General features: G+C 47.8%; 1 protein-coding gene across 5 annotated transcripts in view; it reads right to left on the bottom strand.

The window, feature by feature from the left end:
- Nucleotides 1–13,086, bottom strand: part of TSPAN15 (tetraspanin 15) — a 90,427-nt gene that overhangs the window by 57,849 nt on the left and 19,492 nt on the right. The window lies entirely within an intron of this gene.

The following is a 13,086-nucleotide window of genomic DNA, read 5'->3' as shown; positions in this document are numbered from 1 at the left end:
TGGGGTTTCAAAGGCATCCTACTTCAAGGTTAGAAGTTGTCATTTCTGTCCTTTGAATGGTTTCACTCAGTGGTGTCTGACTCTTTGCGACACCATGGACTATACAGTCCATGAAATTCTCCAGGCCAGAATACTGGAGTGGGTAGCCTTTCCCTTCTCCAGGGGATCTTCCCAACCCAGGGATCAAACCTAGGTCTACCGCATTGTAAGTGGATTATTTACCAGCTGAGCCACAAGGGAAGCCCAAGAATACTGGAGTGGGTAGCCTATCTCTTCTCCAGGGGATCTTCCCGACCCAGGAGTGGAACCGGGATCTCCTGCATTTGCAGGCAGATTCTTTATCAGCTGAGCTATCAGAGAAGCCCATATTCTGTCCTTTAAGGAGGAAGAAACTAACTCTTTACCCCTCTTTACAGGACTAACTTTCCTCACCAGCCCTCACCTTACACCTACTCTTTGAGGTGCTCCATCCCCGGGAGGACTGACTCAGCACCATGCCCTCGGAGGGGTTGTCTTGTCTCCTACTCCCTGGGGTTAGCCTTCTAGCCTCCTTCCTTACTGGGATTTTCTTTCAGTTGTCCCTGTCTTAGTCCTGGCCTTCTAGCTAGCTGCACTCGCTCCTCTACAAATCTTTCCTAATGACATGCACTCATGAGTGGCTCCTCTCAGCAATCCCTGAGCCCCTGTACAATGACGCCTGGAGTGATGAGGCTGAGACACCCCTGCAGAGGAAGCCTGGAGCTCTTGGGGCTAGCACAGCCTTTCCCCAGTTCCTGAGCAAGTTTGCTGTCCCTCCCTATCCCTGACCTGATCACAAGTGCTATGGGGTACTCCTCAGTCACACTGGCAAACACTGAGATCTCAGAAGCGGTGACAACGTATTTTCAGTGTCTCCATTTAAAAAAAAAAATATTTTCCTTTATTTGGCTGCACTGGGTGATTGCAGCACATGGGATCTTTAATCTTCATTGTGGCACGCAGGATGTTTAGTTGTGGCACGTGAACTCTTGGTGGCAGCGTGTGGAATCTAGTTCCTGACCAGGGATCGAACCTAGGCCCTGTACATTGAGAGCTTAAAATTGTAGCCACTGGACCACCAGGGAAGTGCCGATTTTTCTCTCCTTTTGCCAGAAACTCCTGGCTGCGGGTCAGCAGGTCTGATGCCAAGCCGGGTTCAGTCATGAACTTCGTTAGAATATGTGGCATAAATCATATTCCCGAATATCTTACAGAAAAAAAAGCTGAACAAAATTTTTGGCCAACCCAATATGACATACAGGCATGAGTGTGACCCTGGCTGCAGTTTAGAACCACGTGGTGAGCTTTCAATGTTTCCTGATTTCCAAGCCCCACCCCAGTCCAGTCAAGTCAGCATCTCCACCAACAGGGACCTGCGTATCAGTTATCAGTATTGTTGTAAAGGTCCTAGGTAATTTCTAAAGAGCAGGCATTGCCAATCTAGAGGTAGTCATGAGGGTGAGGTGGTCAGTCAGAATTTTATCAGAAAGGTCACATTCCTGAGGACACTCAGCTATCAGGTATGATAGCTATCAGTATGCAGGTCAAAGTTAAATAACTAGCTCTCTGGTAGGGGGTGCAGAGGGGGACTCTTGCCACTTTCCATGGTGTAAATACTCCCACCATGTCTGAGATGTGCACAGTCACACCCAAACAGCTCAACACAGCCCCATAGCTTTCCTTATCTCAATACTGATTAGCATAGGGAGTGCCATAATGAATGCATCAGTGAAACTCATGGCTTATTAATTAGGTGTCAGAAATGAGCTATTCTTTGATGAACTTACTGCCAGCTTACCTCAGAGATATTTCATGTTGAGGGTTCCAATATTGCAATAAAGTGAGTGACATGAATTTCTGTTTCTCAGTGCATATAAAAGATAGGTTTATACCATTGTCTATTAAGAGTGCAGTAGCATTATGTCTAAAAATGCAATGTCGATGCCTAATTTAAAAATAGTTTATTAAAAAAAAATAAAAAAAGATAAAAATAGTTTATTGCTAAAGAATGCTAATCATCACCTGAACCTTCATCAAGTTGTAATCTTTTTGCAATAGTAACATCAAAGATCACTGATCACCATAACGAATAAGGAAAAAATTTGAACTACTGTGACAATTACCAAAATGTGACAGAACCATGTAGTGAGCAGATGCTGCTGGACTTGACACAGGGCTCCCACCAACCAATTTGTAAAAAACACGGTATCTTCCAAATGCCATAAAGTGAAGTGCAAGAAAACAAGGTGTGCCTGTCGCATTCAAGATGTATGGGTTGGCTAAAATGACTGAGGGCATTTCTTCAGAGTAAAAAAATCTTACTTAAGGGTGATGCACTGGGCTAAACCCTTGAGGCATCCCAAATCCTGAGGGATTCTGGTTGCCTAATGTGACCATCTAGCTAACTGAATTCTGCCTCTAGGATATTGTATTTTTTTTTAAGAGATTGAGTCTTTTTTTACATTTTAAATTTTATTTATTTAGGCTGTACTGGGTCTTCATTGCGGCATGCCGGCTGTTTGTCGCAGTACTCAGACTTCTCTTACTTGTGGTACGAGTGCCTAGTTGCAGCGTGTGGGATCTAGTTCCCTGACCAGGGATCGAACCCAGGCCCCCTGCATTGGGAGCATGGAGTTTAGCCACTGGACCACCAGAGAAGTCCCTGTTGTATCTGTCTTGATTGGACTCTTCATGCAAGGTGATACAGGGAACTGGGGCTTCACTGACTTCACATAACACATTGTATGAACTGGTCTTGTGGCCTCACAGACAAATCAGTCAGCAAATAAACGCTGAGCTTCTCCTGTGACTCAAGCCCAGGGCTTTGGGGATACAGCTATAAACAAGATAGACAACAGCGCCTATTCTCTTCTATTGAGGCATTGGAGGGGTGGGGGGTGGGGTGGGGATATGCAACATGTATGACCACTAATACAAGACAAAGATAATTTCAGGTACTGACAAGTGCTGAAGATGCAGGAGAAGACGTTCTGAGTGGGAGAAGCAACAGGTACAAAGGCCATGAGAGAAGCTGCAGCTTTGAGAAGGTCCATGTGGCTTGTGCAAGGACCTCAGGAGAATATAATAGAATGGGGAGAGATCAGAGGCATGGGAAGAAACCTCACAACTTTTGTAAACAGTTCAGATTTATTTCCAGGTTTAGTGAGGGCCATGGGTATTGTGTTTAGCAGGGACGTGATCCTGAATCTGATTTAAACTTTAGAAGGTTGCAGCTGGGACTTTCCTGGCAGTCTGGTGGTTAAAACTCCAAGTTTCCATTGCAGGGGGCACAGGTTTGATCCTTGGTCAGGGAACTAGGATCCCACATGCCACACAACCAAAAAAAAAAGAAGACAGTTTCAGCACAGAGGACAGACAGGAGCGGGCCAGGGCTGGGGGTGAGGAAGGCTGGTTAGGGAGCCTTTGCACAGGGTCAGTGCGAACTGCTGTGGACTAGTGGTGCACACTGGAAATGGTGACAGGTAGCTGCACTGGGGATGTATCCTGGAGACAGAGCCACCAGGGTTTACTGACAGATTGGGTGTGGAATGTGAGGAAGGGAGAAATCAAGATACTCCGAAGTGTTTTTGCTTTGAGCAACCAGGTAAAGTTTGCTCCCATTTACAAACGTGAGGGATGTTACGAAGAATGCTGCTGCCGGGGGGTGGGGGGGAGGTGGGGGAATGTGGGTCAAAAATCAATTACTTTGGCCATTTAATTTTTTGAGATACCTTCTTAAAACCCAGGTAGAATTGTCCAGGGAACTCAGAAGTGAGGTTTAAGTTAGATGATATAAGTTTGAGAGTCATCAGATCAATTTAAATCATTCCTCCAGTTCTTCCCCTAAAGTACTGCACGTTTGAGTCAATTTATTTCTTCTGGAGGAGGGACTTTTGCTGTCCTTCAGGTTTTCCTTGACTCTTTTGGGGGCCATCTCGTGGCTCAGAATTTAGGCCACTTTTCCTTCCCATGCCATCTTAACTCTCAAGGATCTCTGTTTATTCCCGACCAGTTATTTATTAAGCATCAGGGCTTTCACATAACTACCTCTTAATTTCTCACCACCCATAGAATCTGATTTGATGAATCCCACTTTACAGTTGAAAGATGAAGGAAACTGAGGTTCAAAGAAGTAAACTGATTTTTCTCCAGTGGGAAGTCCAAATGCTCTATGAGCCAGCAAATGATGTGCTTTCTACCGAATGCAGATGTGGTCCAGCTGCGCTAGAGTAAAATGAGTTAACTATGTGGCTTAAAAAGCAACTGGAAATAATACACCATAGCTCAGATACTGAGTTCAATACTGGTTGCAACTATCTGTAGCATTATTGTGCATTACTGCAAGATAGTAGTTCTGTGAGATAAGTGTTTTGTTAAAAAGAATCTATCAAATAAGTCTGGGAAATGCTGAAGGACTGTTTCAAAGCCTTTACCATGAGAACAGATATTGTTTCTCTCCAGTAAGAAAGAGGGAGATGCAGCTTTTCTCAACTATATTTGACTGCACACCTCTATCTTCCCCCAGACACCAGCTTTAACATCTCAAACACTAGTGTCTGTTAGTGGTTTGTGGGACATTTAAAACTGGGACAGTCCCGAGAAATAACAGTCCACCTGGGACTGGAGGGGCTTGGGTGCTAAAACTAGGAAGAACCAGTGCAAAAGCAGGACAACTGGTCATCCTATTTCTTTCCATCCTTTCCATCATCTCACAGATGTTCAGAGGGGTGTAGCCAGTGCAAGACAGCTTCAGACTGTGCCCCCTAAAGTCAGAGAAAGAGGAAGAAAACACTCAGGGGACAGGACCAGTGTCTTCAGGTTCTGGAGGCTGTCATGAGAGGAAAGGGAAAAGTTCATTCTAAGGGATCCCTTGGGACAGGGACCAAGGAGACATGCTGAGGGTGAGTCAAGCTCCCTGAAGCAGCACAGCTTTGAGAAAAACACTGTGATTCAGGATTGGGGGGGGTGGGGGTTGGGGTAGGGGCAGGGTTACATGCCAGCCCTACCACACGCCAATCAACTCTGAATGAGGCTCTGGGAACCCGAGTTACCCTCCTGGGACACCAATGCCATCTGTGAAATGGGACCCTACAAGGTAACCAAATGAAATTATCGAGCATTGTACTTAAAACAAAGCTGGTCCTAAAGAACTGAGTCAGATCTGCCCACAGTTGACCCAGTCCAATGGGGACCAGTAGACATGGTGGGTGGTAGGACTGACCTCACAGACTTTCCCTTCCCTCACAGCCTGGGTGCTGACCCTGTGCTTGGCATTGACCCTCCCAGGGCATTTATCCTCTGGCTGGTTTTCTCCTTCAAACTTTTTGGAGCCACCTGCCAGCACTGGGAGGCAGGCTGACTCCGTGTTTGTGTGCCTGATTACAAATGAGAAAAGAGGGTGGTTAGGACATCAACCCCATCCCCACAGACCAGAGAGGAAATTAGCAGTAAATCAAGTCTGACAGTCGTGATTCAGGGAGTGGCCAAGCTGGGAGGATCTTCAGAGATCATTCGGTCCATCCCTCTCATAAATGAACAGAGGAACTTAAGCTAAAAGAAGCCAGCATCCTGCTCACAGTTGTCTATTTACACCTAATGCCCTTTTCTGTATGTGTTATATTGCACAATAAAAGAAAAATGTTTTTTGAAAAGAAAACAGTTTTTAAATATGCATATCCTCTATGATTAGTGAAGTCAAGTGTAGTTTTACATGTTGATTAGTCATTTGTAGTTTTACAAATTTTATGATTTTATTTTCTGTATATTTTTTCTTTGGCTGCGCTGTGAAGCATGCGGGATACCAGGATCCAACCCATGCCTCCTGCAATGGGAGCACAGAGTCTTGATCACTGAACCACCAGGGAAGCCCCCTTTTCCCCTTTGTACATTTTAAAATTAACTAATAGATTCCTTTAAGTAGGCAATGCCAAGGGCTGACAGACTGGGGAAATGCCATTCCCACCTCTTCTTCCCATAGGGGAGAGGCCCTTCTGGAGAAGACTCCAGGCTGGCCTCTCAAACAGAGGAAGGGTCTCGGAGCTGGCCACCCACAGGGGTTGACCTCACTGGGGCCCGGCCGGGAATTCTGGGAAAGCAGCCTGGGTACACTGGTGCTGGACCAGGGCTGTGTGACTCACTGGGAGTGGCGGGCACCCAGGCATCAGGGCTGCAGCAGTGGTTCCACCTATCATGTGGAAGAGCAGGGCAGCTGCTTCTGGAAGACTGGGTGCTGCTGGGGATGGGGAGCCTCAGAGGAGGTGGCTGGGCCCCCAGTGCAGTCAGAAGGTACCAAGATTGGGCCTTGGGGAACACAGAACTGGGGTCTGAACCTGATCCTGTAGCTACTGAGGAAGGGATGTAAGGCTTTTACACTCAGAAAATGTTCATGGACTTGCTGATCTACGTCAGGAAGGTTTACAAGCCACAGCATCCTGCCCCGTGCTGGTTGCTAGGGGACCTCCAGCAAGGGTAGGCCTAAGGGCAGACCACCCAGTTTAGAGCTGACACAGTGCTTTCACCCACATATTAGAGCCCTCACCACTCCTAGATTTACTTGGCTATCACCCTCCTTCCCCATGGTTGTTGGCACCATGAAGCAAGGACCATCTCACCAATTGGTATCTGAGGGCCTCGTGGGGTGTTGGACACACATAGCTGCTCATTAAACATGGACACAGCTACACGAGCCACCTCTGCCTGCAGCTTCGTTCAGACCGCAGGTTCCGCCCTCCCCTGGGGCTTCCACCAGAAACCTAGTCCCACAGACATTTAATGTAAAACTTGTCCTGGGAGGAGCCAGTTCCCTTCTCCCAGACTTGCAGACTCCTAAGGCCTACATTTCCCTGTAGGCCGTTTCAACTTCCTCTTTCCTGTTTGCTGAGCAATTTGCATCAGCCACGGCTGCTACTCTCTGTCTTACATTCCCAAGTCCCTCTCTGTCCGGCTCAGAGAAAATAAAAGGCTTTCCATTAGCAAAACTCCATTTTCTGTTACAAACATGTATTGACTGAGGGATTTTTTTCCTTTTCCATGGGTCATCAGAATATCCTTGGGTGCAAAACTAGACAAGGAAGATAATTTTTGCTTTATTCACGAGGAGTGTGTGTTGCACGCAGCCCTACAGTCTACACGCAGGCTAGGGCTGGTTTCTGCTTCCTACTGAGCCTCCTCAATCGTCCCCCCAAACACTGGAGCAAAGCGGGCTCCCTCTCTGCCCCCAGCAAATGACCCCAAACCTTCACAAGAACTGCAGAGAAAGCAGGCTAGTCTGACTTCTGGAGGGTCAAGTGGGGGCTGGGGAAAGAACACTGAAAATTTAGGCTGCTAAATACTAGTTAGTTCAGTATGTCTTAGGAACCTGTGTTTAAAATCAGCTGGGGTGGAGGGAGTCATGGGATTCTTCTGGTAAAGGATCTAATCCTTTTCTATTTTTATTTTCATATGAAGCCAAAACAACTGCCCCTAGAACATCCTCCAATTCAACACCGCTTATAATTTTTTTTTTTTTTTGCCACACCTGGTGGCTTGTGGGATCTTAGTTCCCCAACCAGGGATTGAACTCCAACTGTAGCAGTGAAAGCACCGAGCCCTAACCACTGGACTGCCAGGGAATTCCCCTGCTTAAACAACTTTTTATAACATGATGCAGAACTGTATTTCACGTTACAGTCCAGTGTACAAAACACACAACTCAGCAAAAGCTGCATGAAACAAAGTCACCTTTGCCACAGGATGCATTCCTGTATTTTCTATGGTCTCCCTTTAAACACTAGTCATCACCCACTGTTTGAAATCACTAATTCAAACTGTTGACCAAATGCCTCCAGAGAAGCCCTACCAGGCCTGTTTCAGCAAACAGGTAAGTTACACCTGGATTTATTATAACATTTGTTTATACAGAGACTACCCAGGTATTAAGCAAAAGCATAACCTATACAAACTTGGCTCAAGTGAATCCTGAGATTGCCTTGACTGAGCACTGAGTGCATATCCCCTCCCCCACCTGCCACTCACTCTCTGGGTGAAATAACCAGGAAGCCAGGAAAGAGCATCTAAGGCCACAGGGAGCCCCTACATCTCCAAGGACAAGAGAAGGTCTGGGGCCCCACCCTCTGGAGTCACAGCTCAAGGACCAGTGGTGGGAAAAAAGGCCCTTTTGGCACGAGGTAGAAAGGAACTCCTGGTTCCCAGAGGTGAACCACCCCCCGCCACAGTAGAACCCTAACTCTTCTCAGGGAGCGGGCTGCTTCTGCCTTCCAGCTGTGTGTGGTCCTGGGGGGCCTGCCCCACCCAGCTGACCACCATGGACCAGAGGGGAACTGCGCTGGGGGACCGGTGGATCCCAGGCGGCCAGTGAACATCTGAGGATGCCTCGGGTGGACAGAGGTGAAGGAATGACTGTTTGCCAGACCCTTGCTTTGCCAAAGGCCCAGGACAGCAGACAGGGCTGTGTCTTCCACCACTTATTGGCTCGGCCCCGCTCTGGACGTGTCAACAGACTGAACCCTAGGGGGACCAAGGGAAAAAAAAATATGAGCAAGTAAAGAAAAATCACACTTGCTTAAAAGGACTCAGTAACAACGGGAGGAAGCCCTAGGTGAACATGTGAATTAGAACTAGCAAGACAGACAGAAGAGGACTTCAAAGAGAGAAAAAAGGGTCACGGAAAGATGTAGCTGGAGCACACACAAAAAGATTCCTGCAAACTAAAAAGTATGACTTTCAAATATAACAATCCAATAGAGACAGCGCGTGCTGCACATTGAGTCCTGGTCTGAAAGGCAGAGAGAGAAGTATCTCAGAATTCAGAGGAAAAACACAAAGACGTGGATTAGAAGAAAAAGATGAAGAGATGTGGAGGCCAGATCCAGGACGAATGTGGTAGATGCTGCTGCTAACTCAACCCTGTTCTCAACCTCCTCCTTCCTACTCTGACTTCACTGTGGAGGCTGGACACGTGAAGTATACTTATTACCAGCTTCCCTTGCTTGATACTGTTCTGGTTCGTAGACATCCAGAAAGATTCTTTGTCTTTTCTGATATAATTAGTGTTAGGTAGGCAGAACAGGGAAAAAGTCCAAAATGGTGGTGGCCACAGACAAGGAAGGGAAAAGCCCGTGAAAATGAAACAAAAGAAGGTCCGAGGTCCGGAGTGAGGACCTCAGGTAAAACAAACACCACTCCTGGCTGGCCCAACGTACATAGGACAGGCCCAGGGAGAGAGAAACATACAAATAGAAGAGCCAAAGCCAGCTCCCTCTCTCTCTCTTTCCCGCGCGCTGGGGCGCTCTTCTCCTCGTGTCTTTAGATCGACGTGCCCTCATGCCTGGAAGATGGATTTTCCTACTATCTTCTAAACAAAATAGAGCTGTAACACTGAGCTGTAACACTGATTTGTCTAAGAGCTATAACACGGTCTATCCAAGACCTGAGAGCTGTGACTCACCGAGGGGGCTTTAATGTCCGTCACTCCAAATCTTTGTTGTGACGAGAGAAAGGATCGAGGAACATACACTCACGTGACATCTATGGTGCCGTGACTCGGATGTAACCCGGCTGAAACAATCTCCGTGTGGAAGAGGCCAAGCACAGCCGGAGCCCAGCTCAGCGAAGCTCCCGCGGTAGAGGCGGAACGCGAAGAAAATCCAGCGCAGGGGAAGGCCCATCGTGCTGGAAACCGGGTCGGCGGAAAGCCCAGGCGGCCCAGTCTCAGATCCCAGAAGACCTCCAGTTAAGGAAAGAGGTCCTCGCTGTTCTGGCTGGAGGGACATGCCTAACGAAATCTTAATTCCTTTACAACCTCTCGTTTCCTGTTTCCTCGAACCTCCCGCGAACAGGCGGGCAGCAGGGGGCACAATTGAGGGACTCTGGAGAGGCTACTCCTCAGCATGTCCCAAAGGCACTATCTGCTGAGCCCCAGTAGCTGTTACACAAGCCGGTGGGGGTTCTTCTGTCGTTTCTCTTCTCTGTGCCAAGGATCAGACCAAAGAAACGGTGAGCACCGGTCAGATATTTAGCAAATTTTCCGGCGGGCTATGAAGGGGATTCCTTGGCACGTTTTTCCCACTGCTTTTTCCTCCTGTCCTTCAGCTCTCTCCCGGGACTCAAGCCTGGCCAAAACTAATAAAGTTCAGGCTCTGAGGTCTCATTACAAAAATTCATTGAGAGTCAAAGCGATAGATAAGAGGTAGATTTGTTAAGATTCAGAAAAAAGTGCTGCATTCTACGGGGTACTGGCCATTGAATGCGGCTTGGCTCGGTTTTGCTAGAGGGGTAAATTCATATGCTAATGAGTGTGAGGATCATCCCAGCCATTGGGGAATCACCCACTCCTCCATCTCTTTCACAGTGCCTTGGAGCTGTCCTGCCACCTCTGGGTGTGTCTGTTGGCTTATGGATTGGAGATTAAGGTTTACTTGAATTTGACTTGTCATTTTAGACCCAATTGATTTTAACTGGTTTACATTATACCCTTGTGCTATGTCATTCTTTCAAAGGTTGTGCTCTGTCCTCTTTCCTCCTGTTTCATGCTCTTTTCCTGAGTCCCATCCAGACCCACAAGTTTTCCTCTACAATCTTCTGGAGAGACAACCAGAAAATAACTGGTTTTGGGAGGGAAATACTCTATAATATCCAACCCCCTAATCCTACCTAGTACTGGTCACACTGGAGACCTTGGGGACTCCCAAACTCCAGTCCGGGGGTCCCAGGAGGTCATCACGCCTTGACCTGCCTAGGGATCTGGTCCTCGAAAGGTTGTCATGCCTCAACCTGTTCGGGGATCCGCTAGTCCCAGGGGTCCCAGGAGGTCGTCACGCCTCGACCTGCCCAGGGACCCAATTCTCGGGAGGCCGTCACGCCTCGGCCTGCCCGGGGATTCGATCTCTAGGAGGCTGTCACGCCTCAGCCTGCCTGGAGATCTGCACCCTGACCCGGGGACGCCTGGCTCTCAGGTTGCAACAGTTCTGGGTAAGACAAGCTTCAAAAAGACTCACCCCTAACGAAGTCCACCCATAAAAATTGAAAGAGATCCCCATGTCCAAATTTTCTTCCGACTAAGGGATATGAAGGAACTCTGTCTTAAATATGGGATTATTGTATGCCCTAAAAGTGAGCCCACTAGGCACATGGTGTTAGGCACAGGCAACCAAGGGAAGGAACCCCCTCGTGAAGGCTCACCACCCACAGCTCCCGAGTTGCCTGGTGCTCCTTCCTTGTATCCAAACGTGCCCTCGTATCCAGGAGCACCCCCTCTACAAAAGCCAGCTAGAGTATGTCCTTTAGTTGAAACTGGAGGAGAATTCGGACCAACCCGGTTCCATAAGCCCTTCTCCCTCTTAAAACTAAGACAGATCAAACAAGATCTGGGAAGCTATACACATGACCCAGGCAAACACTTAGATACATTCCAACATATTACCTTGGCCTTTGACTTGACGTGGAAAGACAACATGGTCATATTTAGTCAAACTTTATCTGACCCTGAACATACTAGGGTCTTAAAGGAGGCCCGGAGGTATGCAACAGGGCTTCACATGTCCAGTGATAGACACCCAGTAGGGGAAACTGCAGTCCCCTCCTCCGATCCTAATTGGAATTATAATGACCCTGAGCACATCTGGGAAAGAGATCATTTTCTAATCTGTGTGAAGGCAGGACTGAAGGCAGCCCAACAAAAAGTAATTAGCTATGCCCGGGTCTCAGCAATAACTCAGGAGCCCAATGAGAACCCCATTGCCTTTCTGGAAAGGCTAAAAGAGGCACTCCAAAAGTTTGCCAATCTGGACTTAGACTCTTACAAGGGACAGGTGATTTTAAAGGACAAATTCCTGTCCCAATGTGCATCAGATATCAGAATTAAGTTACAACAGCTACAACAGCAGGACCCGGCTGCCTCTTTAAATGAGATGGTCCAGACAGCCACCAATACCTTTTATAACAGAGAACAGGAGAAGGAGGCCAAGGCCCAGGAGAAGGAGAGAAAGAAAGAGACAAGGCATGCCCAGATGCTGGCTGCCCTCCAGGGAAGCCCTATGGCAAATCTCGAGTCCTTGAAGGACAGGCACAAGACAAATGCCTGATCTGTAGACAGGCGGGGCATTGGGCCAAAGAGTGTCCAAACCATGACAAGTCTCCTAAAACAGCTTGCCACAAATGCCATCAACTGGGACACTGGGCGACACTCTGCCCTCGGGACACAAAAGCCTCAAGGTCAAGCGCCAAGCCTAACCTCACGATGGTTCAAAAGGACTGAAGCGGCCCGCTCCAGCCAGCCCACCTGTCACAGACAACCATCATGGGGCTGGAGCCAAGGGTGCAACTGGATGTGGCAGGTAGGTCCGAGAATTTCTTGGTTGACACAGGGGCCACCTACTCTGTCTTGATCTCCTACCCCGGACCCTTCTCCTCCCAAACCTGTACCATTTTGGGTGCTACAGGAAAAGCAACTACTAAAAGATTCACCCAAGTACTTCTTTGTTGCTGAGATGGACAAATATTTTCCCACCAGTTTCTAGTGGTCCCTGAGTGTCCTACTCCCTTATTGGAAGAGATATACTCACTAAACTGGGGACCACCCTTGTGATGGGAAGTTTTTCAGCCCCTAGAGCCCTGCAGCTCCTGGTTACTACTGAAAAACCCATTACACCTTCAATAGACAGGGACCAAAAACTATGGGAAGACAAAATTAACCCCCAGGTGTGGGACCAGGGGATTCCTGGGAGAGCCCACCAAGCTGAACCAGTCATCATTGTCCTCCAAGATCCCACTTGGTTTCCTAACCGGAAACAATACCCTCTCAAAAGAGGCTCAAGAGGGACTATAGCCTTTAATAAATAAATTCCTTGCCTGTGGGCTATTGGTCCCCACCAGTTCACCATGTAACACCCCAATCCTCTCAGTAAAGAAAAAAGACGGAACCTGGCAAATGGTTCAAGATCTCCGGATCATAAATGAAGCTGTAGTCCCCCTCCATCCCACAGTACCCAATCCCTATGTAATCCTGGGAGAAATCCCACCCAGTGCCAAGTGGTTTACAGTCTTGGATCTCAAAGATGCATTTTTTTGCAT

The sequence above is a fragment of the Ovis canadensis genome, chromosome 25 (assembly GCF_042477335.2).
Source record: "Ovis canadensis isolate MfBH-ARS-UI-01 breed Bighorn chromosome 25, ARS-UI_OviCan_v2, whole genome shotgun sequence".
NCBI lineage: Eukaryota > Metazoa > Chordata > Mammalia > Artiodactyla > Bovidae > Ovis > Ovis canadensis.
Note: the sequence above shows the minus strand (reverse complement) of the source record. Positions and strands in the feature narration are given on the sequence as shown.